This window comes from Chlorocebus sabaeus, chromosome 7 (assembly GCF_047675955.1).
Source record: "Chlorocebus sabaeus isolate Y175 chromosome 7, mChlSab1.0.hap1, whole genome shotgun sequence".
In the NCBI taxonomy this organism is placed as follows: domain Eukaryota; kingdom Metazoa; phylum Chordata; class Mammalia; order Primates; family Cercopithecidae; genus Chlorocebus; species Chlorocebus sabaeus.
The window spans coordinates 102,256,174-102,271,685 of NC_132910.1; the positions used below are offsets into that span (position 1 = coordinate 102,256,174).

The 15,512-nt window shown below is 38.7% G+C and overlaps 1 protein-coding gene across 2 annotated transcripts in view; it reads left to right on the top strand.

Annotated features, from left to right (window-relative positions):
* The window catches only part of FHIP1A (FHF complex subunit HOOK interacting protein 1A), a 264,702-nt gene that overhangs the window by 82,041 nt on the left and 167,149 nt on the right, over nt 1–15,512 (top strand). The window lies entirely within an intron of this gene.

A 15,512-nucleotide genomic window follows, 5' to 3' on the forward strand; every position in this document is an offset into this window, starting at 1 on the left:
TTTTTTTTTTTTAAAGCAAGTCTACTTGAACTTACACATCCAAGTGAACACTGTCTTGTTTAAAATGTCTTAGGGAGAGGCTATACTCTATCCTCTATGCAAAGCATTAAAAAAATCTTTTCTTAAGAACTGCATCTTGACCCTCTGGTAGCGTTCTTCTATGCATCCTGTTTTCTCTAGTGGCAGATATCAACCTTGTAAGGATATACTTAGAAAATAGTCTAAACTCATTTAGAGCTTGGGTGATGATCATACCTGGGGTTTTCTAATTTTGATCAAAACCAAGAAGGAGCAATAACATAAGGAAACCAATTTTCCTTTTTGTAATTTGTAATTTGAAGATTCATACACTGTATTGAAAATAAATTCTAAGAAGTGACTCTGAGTTTCAAGTAATGGTAGTATTGTTAAAATAATTGATCAGGCTTCATAATTTACAGAGGCATATACGATTTATTTGACTGTATAAATGTTGATATTCTTTCTTATTAAAATCAGTAAGTCAATCTGTTAGTATCGTAGAAGAGTTCCTATGTTAATCAGAAACTTCCTTACTAGATATACCTCTAAGGCTTTATAATTTGCCTCTTATCAATGATCTTCTTGTGGGGGTGGGGGGGGTGTTTTGCAATATTTCCCAAAGTGTTACTAGAGTGCTTGTTTAAAATACACATTAAAAATTTCATATTAGTAGGCCTGAAACTAGTGTGTCAAAATCAGAATCAGAATGGTAGGGGCAGGACTTGGGAATCTGCATATTGCAAGTGAATGTCAACAGAGATTGACATTCTGGTCCAGTAAAATCAGACCTCTACCTAGGATCATTGTATTTTAAAAAATTTAGTGCAAGTTATTGTGTAGACACAAAACAGCTATTTATGATTGTGTGCTTTTCTGGGAAGAGTGTGGGGAAGGGAGGCTTAGGGAAAGATTTGTTAACAGATCCAAAATTAGAGCTAGATAAGAGGAATAAGTTATCCTGTTCTATACCATGGTAGAATGACTAGTTAACTATCTAGCTGTAGTTTTGTGTCCTTTAAGAAATCCCTTCCCCCTACTCTTCCAAGTCTATCATTTTAGAGACAGTTTAAGATAAGGAAAAGAAAAGCTGATAATCATAAATAGCTATTTTATGTCCGTGTAGGAATTCTCATGAAGTTCTGTTTCTAATTAAGATATTTCAGGAACAAAGTGGTATTGCATAAATTTGGAGCTCATTTTAGACTAAGATTTAATAATTGTTAATAGACATTGAGCCTATGTTTAAGTTTTATGTTAGTCATTTGTTGGGTAATGACTTTTTAAATTTGGGATTTGACTCTGACGAACTCTGAGTTTTGGTCTTAAGGTCGGAATGTGTGTGTGTATCCCCTGTTACAGGGCTTTTTCCCAGTTAACTCCAACCAATGAGAGATCCTCTGATGTTTAAGGGAGCTTTAATTTCAAGGTCCTAAGCAGAATCAACATTCTTATGATAAAAAAATAGCCACTCATGAATCCTGGGAATAATTTACAACCATTCACCTGTCTGTACAGCAGAAGTTGTTTGGAACATGTTCTTGCCTCTTCTAGAAAGCAGCATGAGTGACAGAATGATATTTATACTGGTTTGGAAAAGGTCAGAAACCAAATATTGTTGCCTTAGATGTGAGGTTATTTTGAGTTGTGCAGGAGACTTTGGGAGTGGGATGTGAAGAGTACAAAAGCAAATATATGTAAACGGGAAGACCTGGCAAGGATACTAAGAAGGTAGAGGGAGTAGCTTAGGTGGTTGTAGGACTGACTTGGATAATGAAAGGATCTAACACTTGGGTGTATTGATTTCTTCCGAGGAAATGATGCTGGATACTAAAGGTAGCCTAACAAGGACCACCCAAGTGGAAAATGTGTTTGAAGATGGACTCTGGAAGCTTGAAGACAGTATGATGCAAAATGTGTATGATAGTTCTGAGGAGAGGCTGTCAGTAGAATTCATCTGATATGAAATTTGGATGTGTTCTCAGAACAGTGAGACAAATAGCAGGTGGATAGAGGGAATTACAGGTATTCTGAGCTGTTGAGAGAATTGTATATTTGAATATGCTATTTCAGGGTTAAAAGTCGTCTACATGAGAAAAGAATAGCAGTTATGGCAGCATTAGAAGGCTGTCCTTTCTAATTTAATGCCGAGAATGTCTGAGTCATGCAGAATTGGGATGGTGAGTGAGGAGTGTTTCTCTGTGGCTTCCCTGGCTTTGTGTGGGGAGCCAGTGGGAAACCATTTTCAAAAGTGGCTTTGAATAAAAATCTAGCCCCAAAACTGTTTTAGTAAATAACACAAAAAGATACCCCAAAAGTGACTTGTTTCGATCAAATAATCAAACCACCTGCATAACGCTGTAAATCTGAAATTTGTTCATTTTGCACATATCTTTTCATAATTTTATCAATTTTTAGATTATAATCTATCTCTGCCTTCTTTTGTAAATTTAGTCTTTTTAATTAATTCATCCATTTTGGTCTCTTCACATATTCTATGACCCTTATAATTTCTTTCTAGCATAGTTTGGATCTTTTCCAGCTTTTTTTTTTTTTTTTTCTGTTCTAATTGACCAGAATGGCTTAAAATAAATATGTATAATTTATGTTTGGTCATGTTTTCCGTTTCATTTTTAACATCCTTTCTGAAATACCCTTGTCTTGGTCTTTAAGTATGTAGTGCCACACTGAACTGATGTACTCAGAGAAAAGTCTAACAACTCTAGTCTAGACTAGAGGTTCTCAAAGTGTGGTCCCCAGATGAACAGTGCAAACTTCACCTGGGAACTTGTTGGAAATGTAAATTCTTGGGCTGAATCAGAAGCTCAGAGGGTGGAGCTCAGAGTTTTGTTTTTTGGTTTTTGGTTTTTGTTTTTTTGAGACAGTGCCTCACTCTGATTGCCCAGACTAGAGTGCAGTGGCATGTTCTTGGCTCACTGAAGCTTTGGCTGCCCAGGCTCAATCGATCCTCCCACCTCAGCTTCCTGAGTAGCTGGGATGACAGGCACCTGCCACCATGCCTGGCTAATTTTTGTATTTTTTGTAGAGATGGGTTTCACCATGTTGCCCCATCTTCTTGAACTCCTGGGTTCAGGCAATCTGCCTGACTTAGCCTCCCAAAGTGTTGGGATTACAGGCGTGGGCCACTGTGCCTGGCTGAAATTTATATTTAACAAGCCTTCTAGGTCAGCAGTCTCCAACCTTTTGGCACCAGGGACTGGTTTTGTGAAAGACAATTTTTCCATGGATGATGGGGAGGGGGTGGTTTGAGAATGAAACTGTTCCACCTCAGATCATCAGGCGTTAGTTAGATTCTCATAAGGAACGTGCAACCTAGATCCCTCACATGTTCATTTCATGATAAGGTTTGCGCTCCTATGAGAATCTAATGCCACTGCTAATCTAACAGGAGGTGGAGCTCAGGAAGTAATGCTCAGCCACTGCTCACCTCCTGCTTGGAGGCTTGGTTCTTAACAGGCCACAGACTGGTACCAGTCTGGGTCTCGGAGGTTAGGGACCCCTTCTCTAGGTGATTCTGATATGTACTATTGTGCAAGCCATTTATTTTTTCTTGTCGTTGGTCTCCCGAGCAGATACATTAGGAGTTCTCAAACTGTGCGCACACGAATCATCTGGTAACCTTGTTTTAGACATTTCAAGAAGCAGAGAATTTTTCCTGACTGCATACCAAGAGATTTTGATTCAATAGGTCTTGGATAACTCAGTTTATGTGCATTTTAACAAACTCTCCAAAGTAGTTCTCATATCTATGATCTGGATTAAATGGATGTCTCTCACTTTCTTTAAGCCCAAAATTGATGTGATTTAAAATGGCTCTTTGGGTTTAATTACTGAAAACTTAGGGCCAGAAATTTATTTGCAAAATGCATTCTGGATTATTTTTTGCTGAAGCCAGATTATGTTCTGATTTCTTTCCTTGAAAAATATTTTCTTGCCAGTTGCAGTGGCTCACGTCTGTAATCCCAACACTTTGGGAGACCGAGGCAGGTGGATCACTTTAGGTCAGGAGTTTCAGACCAGCCTGACCAACATGGTGAAACCCCATCTTTACTAAAAACACAAACATTAGCTGGGCGTAGTGTCGGGTACCTGTAATTTACACCAAGCTACTCGGGAGGCTGAGGCAGGAGAATCACTTGAACCTGGGAGGTGGAGGTTGCAGTGAGCCGAGACCGTGCCACTGCACTCCAGCCTAGGCAACAAGAATGAAACTCCATTAAAAAAAAAAAAGAAAGAAAAATATTTTCTTGCCTACTATATAACAATTTTCTGAGGCTTCTTCTTGATAAGGAAAAGAGCCTTTGGCCCTTATAAACTTGGAGATTTCATTATGCAGTTCTTCTAGGTAATTCTTTCAAATAGTAAACTTTAAAACACTATTCTAGGGAATGCTACTTTTTATTGAGATGTAACTTTTGTTCCTGCCCTTTATTTCTTATCTCTAAGCCTGTTCCCTATGGATGATGGTATATTTTCCTCATCTCAATGTCATTCATATTTTTGTTTTTTTCTTTAGTTTTTATGGTACTTTATTAGAAGAATCGTTCGTGAGTCTTCCTCTTCTTTTCAGTCTTTTTTTTGCCCTGCTCATCCCTTGGATTTAGGAAATTTCCAAGCTTTTTCTTCTTTCCACATCTCACTCACATGTTCTTCCCTCAGGGCCTGCTTTTTCATATTGGCTAGGAACTTGCTCAGACATCACCTTAGCATCCACCTTATCAAGTAGCATCCAACTCCCACAACTCTCTCCTAAGCTTTAGCCCCGTAGCAGCTGCCTCCTGGATGTCCCACAGTCAGTTCAGGTTACCATGTCTGGGATTGAACTCATTGTTCTTCACACCTGAAATCTGTGCCTTCTTTCATATTCCCTGTATTGGTGAATGGCATCACCATCGACCATCAACCAAATGTAGCTAACATTTATCATGTGTTTCCTGTGTGCCAGGCACTATTCTAAGATCTTCCACGTAATTCCTTACAAAATCCTTTGAGATACATTCTATTGTTTTTCTCATCGTATAGATAAGGAAACCGAACCACATAGAGTTTAAGAAATTATCTCAAGGTCACAAAAGTATTAATTAGTGGAGATGGAATTCAAACCAGGCTGTCTGTTTCTAGAGCATGTAGTCCTAATTACTGTGCTTTGCTGCCTTTCTTTTTCAGTAGCTCAAGCCAGAAATCTAGGATTATCCTTTACTTCATTCTCTTCCCTCTGCATATCTGCTTGGGACTCTTGAGTTCACCTACTAAATCTCTCTTAAAACCACACTTCCACTTCTCCACATTCTATTGTAAGGGTTCTGGTCCAGGCCTTCATCATCTCTCAACCACTATAATTGGTGTTTTCTTTCCATTCATTTCTTTATATTATGGCCAGTGCATTCTGATCATGACACTCCTCTGCATTCACCAGTGTAGCTCCTCCACAATCAGTCATTCATTGTGGACAATGCTTCTCTTTTATCCATATGTACAGGTTTGTTATATGGGTATATTGTGTGATGCTAAGGTTTGGAGTATAAATGGTCCTGTCACCTAGGTAGTGAGCATAGTACCCAATAGGTAATTTTTCAGCTCTTTCCCCCCTCCCTCTCTCTCCACTCTAATAGTCTCCAGTGTCTGTTGTTCCCATCTTTTTGTCCCTGTGTACACAATATTTAGCTCCCACTTATAAATGAGAACATGTGGTATTTGGTTTTCTGTTCCTGCATTAATTCTCTTAGGATAATGACCTCCAGCTGCATCCATGTTGTTGCAAAGGATGTGATTTCATTCTTTCCTAGTGGCTGCATAATATTCCATCGTGTACATGTACTACATTTTCTTTATCCAGTCTACTGTTGATGAACACCTAGGGTGACTCTATGTCTTTACTATTGTGAATAGTGCTGTGATTAGCATGTGAGTGCATGTGTCTTTTTGGCAGAACAACTTATTCCTTTGGGTATATACCCAGTAATGGGATTGCAAATGCTGCCATAGTATTCCATTATTTTCCTTTCATCTGACTCATCAAACTGTTTTAGTTGCTTGTTCAGTTACCTCTTTTAGACCATGAGCTGCATCTTATTTATTTCTGTGTGTCTATCACCCAACATAAGTATTGAATATTGATTATGTGAAAGAACAATGAATATTTAAATGAGCCAACTGACTTCTCCCAATTCTACATGCTTCCTACCTTTGTAAAATAACTCTAGCTGGTGGAGAGAGAGTGGGAAAATGCCAGATAGGAGACAGGATTAACAGGCAGCTCCCACTGAGACACACAGAACAGCATATGGAGACTCACATTGTGAACTTTTGCTCCAAGAACCACCACAGGAACATATCAGGAAAACTGAAAGAATTCACAGACCCTTTGAAAGAAGCAGCTTACCGCTGCAAACACTACGTGAGTTCCCACCATGTGAGAGGAGGAAAGTCTGCCTCTGCACCCACATCCCACTGGGAACCTGAAAATCCTGAAAATCCAGGTCACAGGAGATTTAACCTTACCTAGAGCTGAGACGGATTTAGGGAGCTGAGTGAAATATAAAAGTAGAAGAAGTAGTGGGAAGAGCCTTGTAGGCATTCCAGGTCCTCAGCTAGAGTCCAGGGAAGCCATTCCTGGCCTTATCTCACAGGTGTCTTTGGGGAAGGGAAGGCAGCCAGCGGAATGGGGAGGGGCCACAGAGTAAAGGAAACTCCTAGCTGAACTTTGTAATAATTTTGACTAAGCACGAATTTTCCTGATTAGAATTTAGGGTTGGGGAGTGAACAGGAAGTGCAGATACCAGTGCGGAAGCTGTAGCCAAAGGTGCAGGCAGGTGGGGAGAGGCAAGGCCTGAGAGCCCTGCTTGCTTTCTCAGCAGGGAGGCTTGTAGCCTGGGGCAAGATCTCAGCCCTGCTTGCCAGCTGCTGGATATAAACTCGGTGCTGTTATCCAGGCATGGCAGGAGTGAGACTGGCCTTGCTGGGAGCTGGGTGATACCTGTCATTGCTGACTTTCCCTGCTTCCCTGATGACCTGTATGGTGCAGCAGAGGCAGGCATAATCTCCCTGGGAACATAGCTCTATTGGCCTGAGAACTACCCTCCATCCCCCTCAGTGTCTGCAGCAAATCCTACCCAAGGAGAGTCTGAATTCAGACCCACTTAAACTTGTCCCCACCTGGTGTTTTTCCTCTACCCATCCTAGTAGCCAAAGACAAAAGACATAAACTCTTGGGAGTTCTATGGCCCTGCCCATCGCCTGAGAAAGCAGAGCACTTATCCTTGCCTATGTAGGGCAAGGTTATATCCCCCTTCTACTACTGTAGCAAGTGCTCTCTTGAAAGCACCACCTCCTGGCAGGAGACCAACCACCTCAAGTTATTATAGCAACTCATAACAGAACCCTGCTCGAAAGAAGGAGAAAACAACAGCTAATTCCACCACCTGCCATACCCTGGCTAACCAGAGGTCCTGAGTCTGTCTATGTGACAGCGTCACAGCTAGCATAACCAACATTTGAGAAAACCAGTGCACTAAACAAAACTAAAACCAAGGACTCCCGCAGAGTCCACTTTACTCCCCTCCCACTTCCACCAGAGCTGGTGCTGGTGTCCATGGCTAGGATACCTGAAGACGGATCACATCACAGGACTCTTTGCAGACATTCCCCAGCACCAGCCCAGAGCCTAATAGGCCTACTGGGTGGCTATACCCAGAAAGGCAATAACAATCACTGCAATCTGTCTCTTAGGAAGCCCCATATCTAGGGGAAGGGGGAGAGCACCACGTCAAGGGACCACCCTGTGGGACAAAAAAAAACCTGAACAGTAGCTCTTGAGTTCCAGATCTTTCCACTGAAGCAGTCTCCCAAAATAAGAAGGAACCAGAAAAGGAATTCTGGTAATATGACAGAATGTGATCCCCAAAAGATCACAAGCTACCCAGCAATGAATCCAAACCAAGAAGAAATCTCTGAATTGCTAGATAAAGAATTCAGAAGGTTGATTATTAAGCTACTCAAGGAGGCACCAGAGGAAGGTGAAAACCAACTTAAAGAAATTAAAAAAACAATGCAGAATATGGATGAAAAAGTCTCCAGAGAAATAGATATTGTAAACAAAAGATAATCACAACTTCTGGAAATGAAAGACACACTTAGAGAAATGCAAAATACACTGGAAAGTTTCAACAGTAGAATTGAACAAGTAGAAAGAACTTCAGAACTTGAAGACAAGGCTTTAAATTAACCATCTGACAAAGACTAAGAAAAAAAGAATTAAAAAAATGAACAAAGCCTCCAAGAAATTTGAGATTATGTTAAACGACCAAACATAATAATTGGTATTCCTAAGGAAGAAGAAAAATCTAAAACTTTGAAAAACTTATTTGAGGGAATAATCAAGGAAAACTTCCCTGGTCTTGCTAGAGATCTAGACATCCAAATATAAGAAGCTCAAAGAACATCTGGGAAATTCATTGCAAAAAGATCATGACCTAGGCACATAGTCATCAGGTTATCTAAAGTCAAGACAAAGGAAAGAATCTTAAGAGCTGTGAGGCAAAAACATCAGGTGACCTATAAAGGAAAACCTATCAGATTAATGGCAGATTTCTCAGCAGAAACCCAACAAGCCAGAAGGGATTGGGGTCCTATCTTTAGTTTCCTTAAACAGAAAAATCATCATCCAAGAATTTTGTATCCAATGAAATTAAGCTTCATAAATGAAGGATAAACTCTTTTTCAGACAAATGCTGAGAGAACTTGCCACTACCAAGCCAGTACTACAAGAAATGCTAAGAGGAGTTCTAAATCTTGACGTAAAACCTCAACATACACCAAAATAGAACCTCCTTAAAGCATAAATCTTACAGGGCCTATAAAACAATAACACAATGAAAAAAACACAAGGTATTGAGGCAACAACTAGCATGATGAATAGAGCAGTACCTCATATCTCAATACTAGCATTGAATGTAAATGGCCTAAATGCTCCACTTAAAAGATACAGAATGGCAGAATGGATAAAAATCCACCAACCAAGTATCTGCTGTCTTCAAGATACTCACCTAACACATAGGACTCACATAAACTTAAGGTAAAGAGGTAGAAAAAGATATTCCATGCAAATGGAAACATAGAAATCAAAAGCAAGCAGGAGTAGCTATTCTTATATCAGCCAAAACAGACTTTAAAGCAACAACAGTTAAAAAGGACAAAGAGGAACATTATATAATGATAGAAGAATTAGTCCAGCAGGAAAATATCACAATTCTAAATATATATGCACCTAACACTGGAGCTCCCAAATGTACAAAACAATTACTACTAGACCTAAGAAATGAGATAGATGGCAACACAATAATAGTGAGGGATTTCAGTACTCCACTGATAGCACTAGACAGGCCATCAAGACAGAAAGTCAACAGAGAAACAGTGGTCTTAAATTATACCCTAGAACGAATGGACTTAACAGATATTTACAGAACATTCCACCCAACAACTGCAGAATATACATTCTTTTCATCAGCCCATGGAACATTCTCCAAGATAGACTATAAGATAGGCCACAAAATAAGTCTCAATAAATTTAAGAAAATTGAGCTGGGCACTGTTGCATTATCCCAGCCACTTTGGAATTACATTCCTATAATCCCAGCACTTTGGGAGGCCAAGGCGGGTAGATCACCTGAGGTCAGGAGTTCAATAACAGCCTGATCAATATGGTGAAACCCCATCTGTACTAAAAATACAAAAATTAGCTGGGTGTTGTGGTGTGCGCCTGTAGTCCCAGCTACTTGGGAGGTTGAGACAGGAGAATTGCTTGAACCTGGGTGGCAGAGGTTGCAGTGAGCTGAGATCATGCCATTGCACTCCAGTCTGGGTGACAGAGCAAGACTCCATCTCAAAAAAAAAAAAAAAAAAAAAAAAAAGAAAATTTAAATTATATCAAGTACTCCTCTCTCAGACTACAGTGGAATAAAATTGGAAATTAATTCCAACAGGACCCTTCAACATGGAAATGAAATAATCTGCTCCTGAATGATCTTTGGGTCAACAATGAAATCAACATAGACATTAACAAATTCTTTGAACTGAATGATAATATAGTGATAACTGATCAAAACCTCTGGGATACAGCAAAAGCGATGCTAAGAGGAAAGTTTATAGCAACTAAATGTCTACATCAAAAAGTGTGAAAGAGCACAAATAAGCAATCTAAGGTCACTTCAAGGAACTGGAGAAACAAGAACAAACCAAAACCAAACCCAAACCCAGCAGAAGAAATGAAATAAAGATTGGAGTAGAACTAAATGAAACTGAAACAAACATGAAAAGGCAAAAGATAAATGAAACAAAACTTGGTTCTTTAAAAAGATAAACAAAATTGATAGATTAGTTTAACCAAGAAAAAGAAGAGAGAACATCCAAATAAGCTTAATCTGAAATGAAATGGGAGATATTACAACCGATACTACAGACATATAAGAGATTATTCAAGGCTACTATGAACACCCTTCTGGCTACAGACTAGAAAACCTAGAGGAAATGGATAAATTCCTGGATATATACAACCTCCTATATTAAACCAGGAAGAAATAGAAACTCTGAACAGACCAATAACAATTAGTGAGATTGAAACAGTAATTTAAAAATTGCCAACAAAAAAAAGTCCAGGAACAGATGGATTTACAGCTGAATTCTATTAGACATTCAAAGAAGAATTGCTACCAATCCTACTGAAATGATTCTAACAGAGAAAGAGGGAATCCTCCCTAAATCATTCTGGGAAGCCAGTATTCCCTAATACCAAAACCAGGAAAGGACATAGCAAAAAAAAGAAAACTACAGACCAATATTCCTGATTAACATAGATGCAAAAATCCTTAACAAAATACTAGCTAACTGAATCCAATAGCATATCAAAAAGATAAATGCACCATGATCAAGTGGATTTCATACCAGGGATGCAGGATTGGTTTAACGTATGCAAATCAATAAATGATCTTTGGGTCAACAAGGAAATCAACAAAGACATTAACAAAGGTCTGTAGTTTTCTTTTTTATATACCACATAAACAGAATTAAAAACAAAAATTGTATGATCATCTCAATAGATGCAGAAAATGCATTTGACAAAATTCAGCATCGCTTTATGATTAAAACCCTTAGCAAAATCAGCATTGAAGGGACATACCTTAAGGTAATAAAAGCCATCTATAACAAACCCACAGTCAACATTATACTGAATGGGGAAAAGTTGAAAGCATTCCCCCTGAGAACCGAAACAAGACAAGGAAGCCCACTTTCATCACTTCTATTCAACATAGTACTGGAAGTCTTAACCAGAGCAATCAGACAAGACAAAGAAATAAAGGGCATCCAAATTGGTAAAGAGGAAGTCAAATTGTCACTGTTTACTGATGACAGAATCGAATACTTAGAAAACCCTAAAAACTCATCCAAAAAACTCCTTATAGAGTCCGGATATTAGATCTTTGTTTGAAGCATAGTTTGCGAAAATATTTTCTTCCATTCTGTAGCTTGTCTGTTTACTCTGTTGATAGTTTCTTTTGCTGTGCAGTTGCAATCACTTTTGGTGCCTTTGTCATGAAATCTTTGCCAGGGCCTATATCCAGAATGGTATTTCCTGGTTTATCTTCCAGGGTTTTTATAGTTTTAGGTTTTACATTTAGGTCTTTAATTCACCTTGAGTTGATTTTTGTATATGGTGTAAAGAAGAAGTCCAGCTTCAATCTTCTGCATATGGCTAGCCAGTTATGCCAGCACCATTTATTGAATAGGGAGTCCTTTCCTCATTGCTTGTTTTTGTCAACTTTGTTGAAGATCAGATGGTTGTAGATGTATGACTTTATTTCTAGGCTCTCTATTCTGTTCCATTGGTCTATGGTCTGTTTTTGTACTAGTACCTTGCTGTTTTGGTTATTATAGCCTTGTAGTATAAAGTCTGGTAACATGATGCTCCAACTTTGTTCTTTTTGCTTAGAATTTCCTTGGCCATTTGGGCTTTTTTGGGGTTTCATATGAATTTTGAAATACTATTTTCTAATGTTGTGAAGAATGTCATTGGTAGTTTGACAGAAATAGCATTGAATCTATAAATTGCTTTGGACAGTATGGCCATTTTAACAATATTTGTCCTTCCTCTCCATAAGCATGGAATGTTTTTCCATTTGTTTGTGTCATCTCTGATTTCTCTGAGAAATTTACAATGACGATTTTGGACTTCTCATTGTAGAGATCTTTCACCTCCCTGGTTAGTTGTATTCCTAGGTATTTTTCTTTTTGTGGCTATTGTGCATGGCATTGTATTCTTGCTTTGGCTTTCAGCTTGGATGTTGTTGGTGTGTGGAAATGGTACTGTTTTTTTGTACATTAATTTTGTACCCTGAAACTTTGCTGAAGTTGTTTATCAGATTTAGGAGCTTTTGGGCAGAGACTATGGGATTCCTTAGGTATAGAATCATATTGTGTGCAAACAGAGATAGTTTGACTTCCTCTCTCCTTAGATTATGCTCCTGATTTTATAAAATTGATCAAATTATTAGAAAGTATAGAAAAAAGACTGGAAAGGGATTAAGTGCGGTGGCTCATGCCTGTAATCCCAGAACTTTGGGAGGCCAAGGCGGGCAGATCATCTGAGGTTAGGAGTTTGAGACCGGCCTGGCCAACATGGCGAAACCCCATCTGTACTAAAAATAAAAAATTAGCTGGATGTGGCAGCACACACCTGTAATCCCAGCTGCTCGGGAGGCTGAGGCACAAGAATCGCTTGAACTTGGGAGGCAGAGGTTGCAGTGAGCTGAGATTGCACCACTGCACTCCAGCCTGGGCGACAGAGTGAGACTCTGTTTCAAAAAAAAGAAAAAAAAGTAAAGAAAAGACAAAAGACTGGAAAGAAAAATATTAAAGTTTTAAAAACGGTTTGTCTCTCATGTTGGTGCTATGAGTGATTTTTATTATCTTTTTTTTTGCTATATATTCTTTCTTTTTGAGATGGAGTTTCTCTCTTGTTACCCATGCTGGAGTGCAGTGGTGTGATCTCGGCTTACTGCAACCTCCACCTCCCGGGTTCCAGTGATTATGCTGCTTCAGCTTGCCAAGTACCAGGGATTATGGGCATGTGCCACCATGCCTGACTAATTTTTGTATTTTTAGTAGAGACAGGGTTTTGCCATGTTGGCCAGGCTGGTGTTGAACTCTTGCCCTCAGGTGATCCGCCTGCGTTGGCCACCCAAAGTGCTGGGATTACAGGCATGAGCCACTGTGCCTGGCCTATATATTCTTTTCTTACAATGATTATATATTGTTTTATGATTTAAAAATAAATTCTGCTAAAAATAAAGAATATATCTACTGTTTTGATGATCAGCTGCTGCTTTGCTATTTAGGGTCTCAGCATCAAAGCTGAAATTTTAATATTGATGTTTTAATCAAGGAAGAATAAGCCCATGGCAGGATTTGGGATTTACATATTGGACATGTTTTCCTGCATTTGTTTAGAGACATTTCCTCCTTTTTATTCTAGTAATTTAGGTCTCACCTAATGGAATGTAGTAAATTAAATAAACAAAAGATTATATATATTATATATATATATATTTTTCTTTCTTCTGTGGCATTTGTTGTAGCTGTTAAAAACAAAAGCACCATAAAGCTTAAAAGCTTAAATACTCATATTTGGTAGCTGGATTGTGGTATATCCTTTGTAGTCCTGTGGCTGTTTTTAGCATCACCATTTCCAGGGCAATCCTGATATGAATATATTTTTGTTTTTGAAGGGAAAAGCTGAGAAGATTGTGGCACATTGTGCACAAATGCTCTCATGTAGTTGACCCTTAACAAAGATAAAGTGTCCCACTGCCCTATTTCCTATTCACAGACCCTATATCAGGAATAGATTAATTTTATTTATTTATTTATTTATTTATTTATTTGAGATAGCATCGCACTCTATCACTCAGGCTAGGGTGCAGTGGCACAATCTCAGCTCACTGCATTCTCCGTTCCCCAGGCTCAAGTGATTGATTTTCCCATCTCAGCCACCCTAGTAGCTGGGACCACAGAAGCATACCACCACATCCAGCCTTTTTTTTTTTTTTTTTTGTATTTTTGGTAGAGATGAAGTCTCACCATGTTGTCCAGTCTGGTTTTGAACTCCTGAGCTCAAGCTGTCTGCCCACTTTGGCCTCAGTGCTGGGATTACAGGCATGAACCACTGCACTTGGCCGGGAATAGATTAATTATAGGGCTGTATTCCAGAATGCTAGATAAAGAGAGGAAGTATGAAAAACATGTTCAACATAAACCAAAATAGTGTCAGTTAAAAAAGAAACAATAAAAACAAACCCTGAAAGCAACAATATATAGCTGGGAATGTTGGGACCTGGGGATGGGAATGCAAGGTTTAGATTGTGTTTAGCGGGAGACAGGCAGATTCATGTAAACATTTTAGAGTGGTTTTCCTTAGTCTGTTTGAGAATGAGCAAGCCTTTAGAATGTAAAAACATACTTTGGAATGCTACAGGATTCTGCCTCTAATTCTGTTATCTCTTAACTGAGAAAATAATATTGATAGAAAGTTACTTAAACTCTAATCATACTTTTAAATAAATCCATATTTCGCTAACTATGACATTATCTATATGCCGTCTATATGTATTTGAAGAGTGGGAATTAGTCTAATGGTCTAATGTAGATTTCCCCAAACTATGGCCTGTGAACCAAATCTGGCCAGTCACCTGTTTTTTATGGCCCACTAGCTAAGAATAGTTTTTACATTTTTAAATAGTTGAGAAGAAAAGACCAAGAATAGGCATATTGAATGTATGTATCTTGCAAAGCTTAAAATATTTACTCTGTGGCCACTGTACTCCAGCCTGGGTGACAGAGCGAGACTCTGTCTCAAAAAAGAAAAAAAAAAAAAGAAATACGGTTGATTCTCTGTCTAGGGGGATTTCATCATCAACCTCCCTTCCTCCTCATTGTTTTTCTGCCTGTTGGTATCTCCATTAAAAGATGAAGCCTTGCAGTCTTCAATTTAAGGTAAAATACAGAAAGGCAAATGTATGAGCTTGTTAAAACAGATTTAAACAGTTATTAAGCAATGAATAGAAGTGATTATATCTGCCCTGGTTCTCATTTAGAGGTGTGGTTGAAGAGAACAAGAGAGCACATTGGGTCTGAAAATGTGTATCTGTATTTTGGGCTAGAAATTTGGGAGGTTAGAGATCTTCATTAGTGGGTGAGAGTCAAGAGAAAGCTAAAGACAAAGGAAAAATTTCAAAGCTGTGCCTTGATTCACCCTTCTTATATACCTGAGTCCCAGAACCTCTTTTTTTGCCTACTTGTTCCTAAGAATTGGAGCCCTGAAGCCTATTCTGTCTATGTGGCTTTGAAATTAACTAAAGCTTTCTTCTCTGGGCAAAAAAGTGGATTCTGTGGCCTACCTATTGGTCTTAATTTCTCTTATTTTT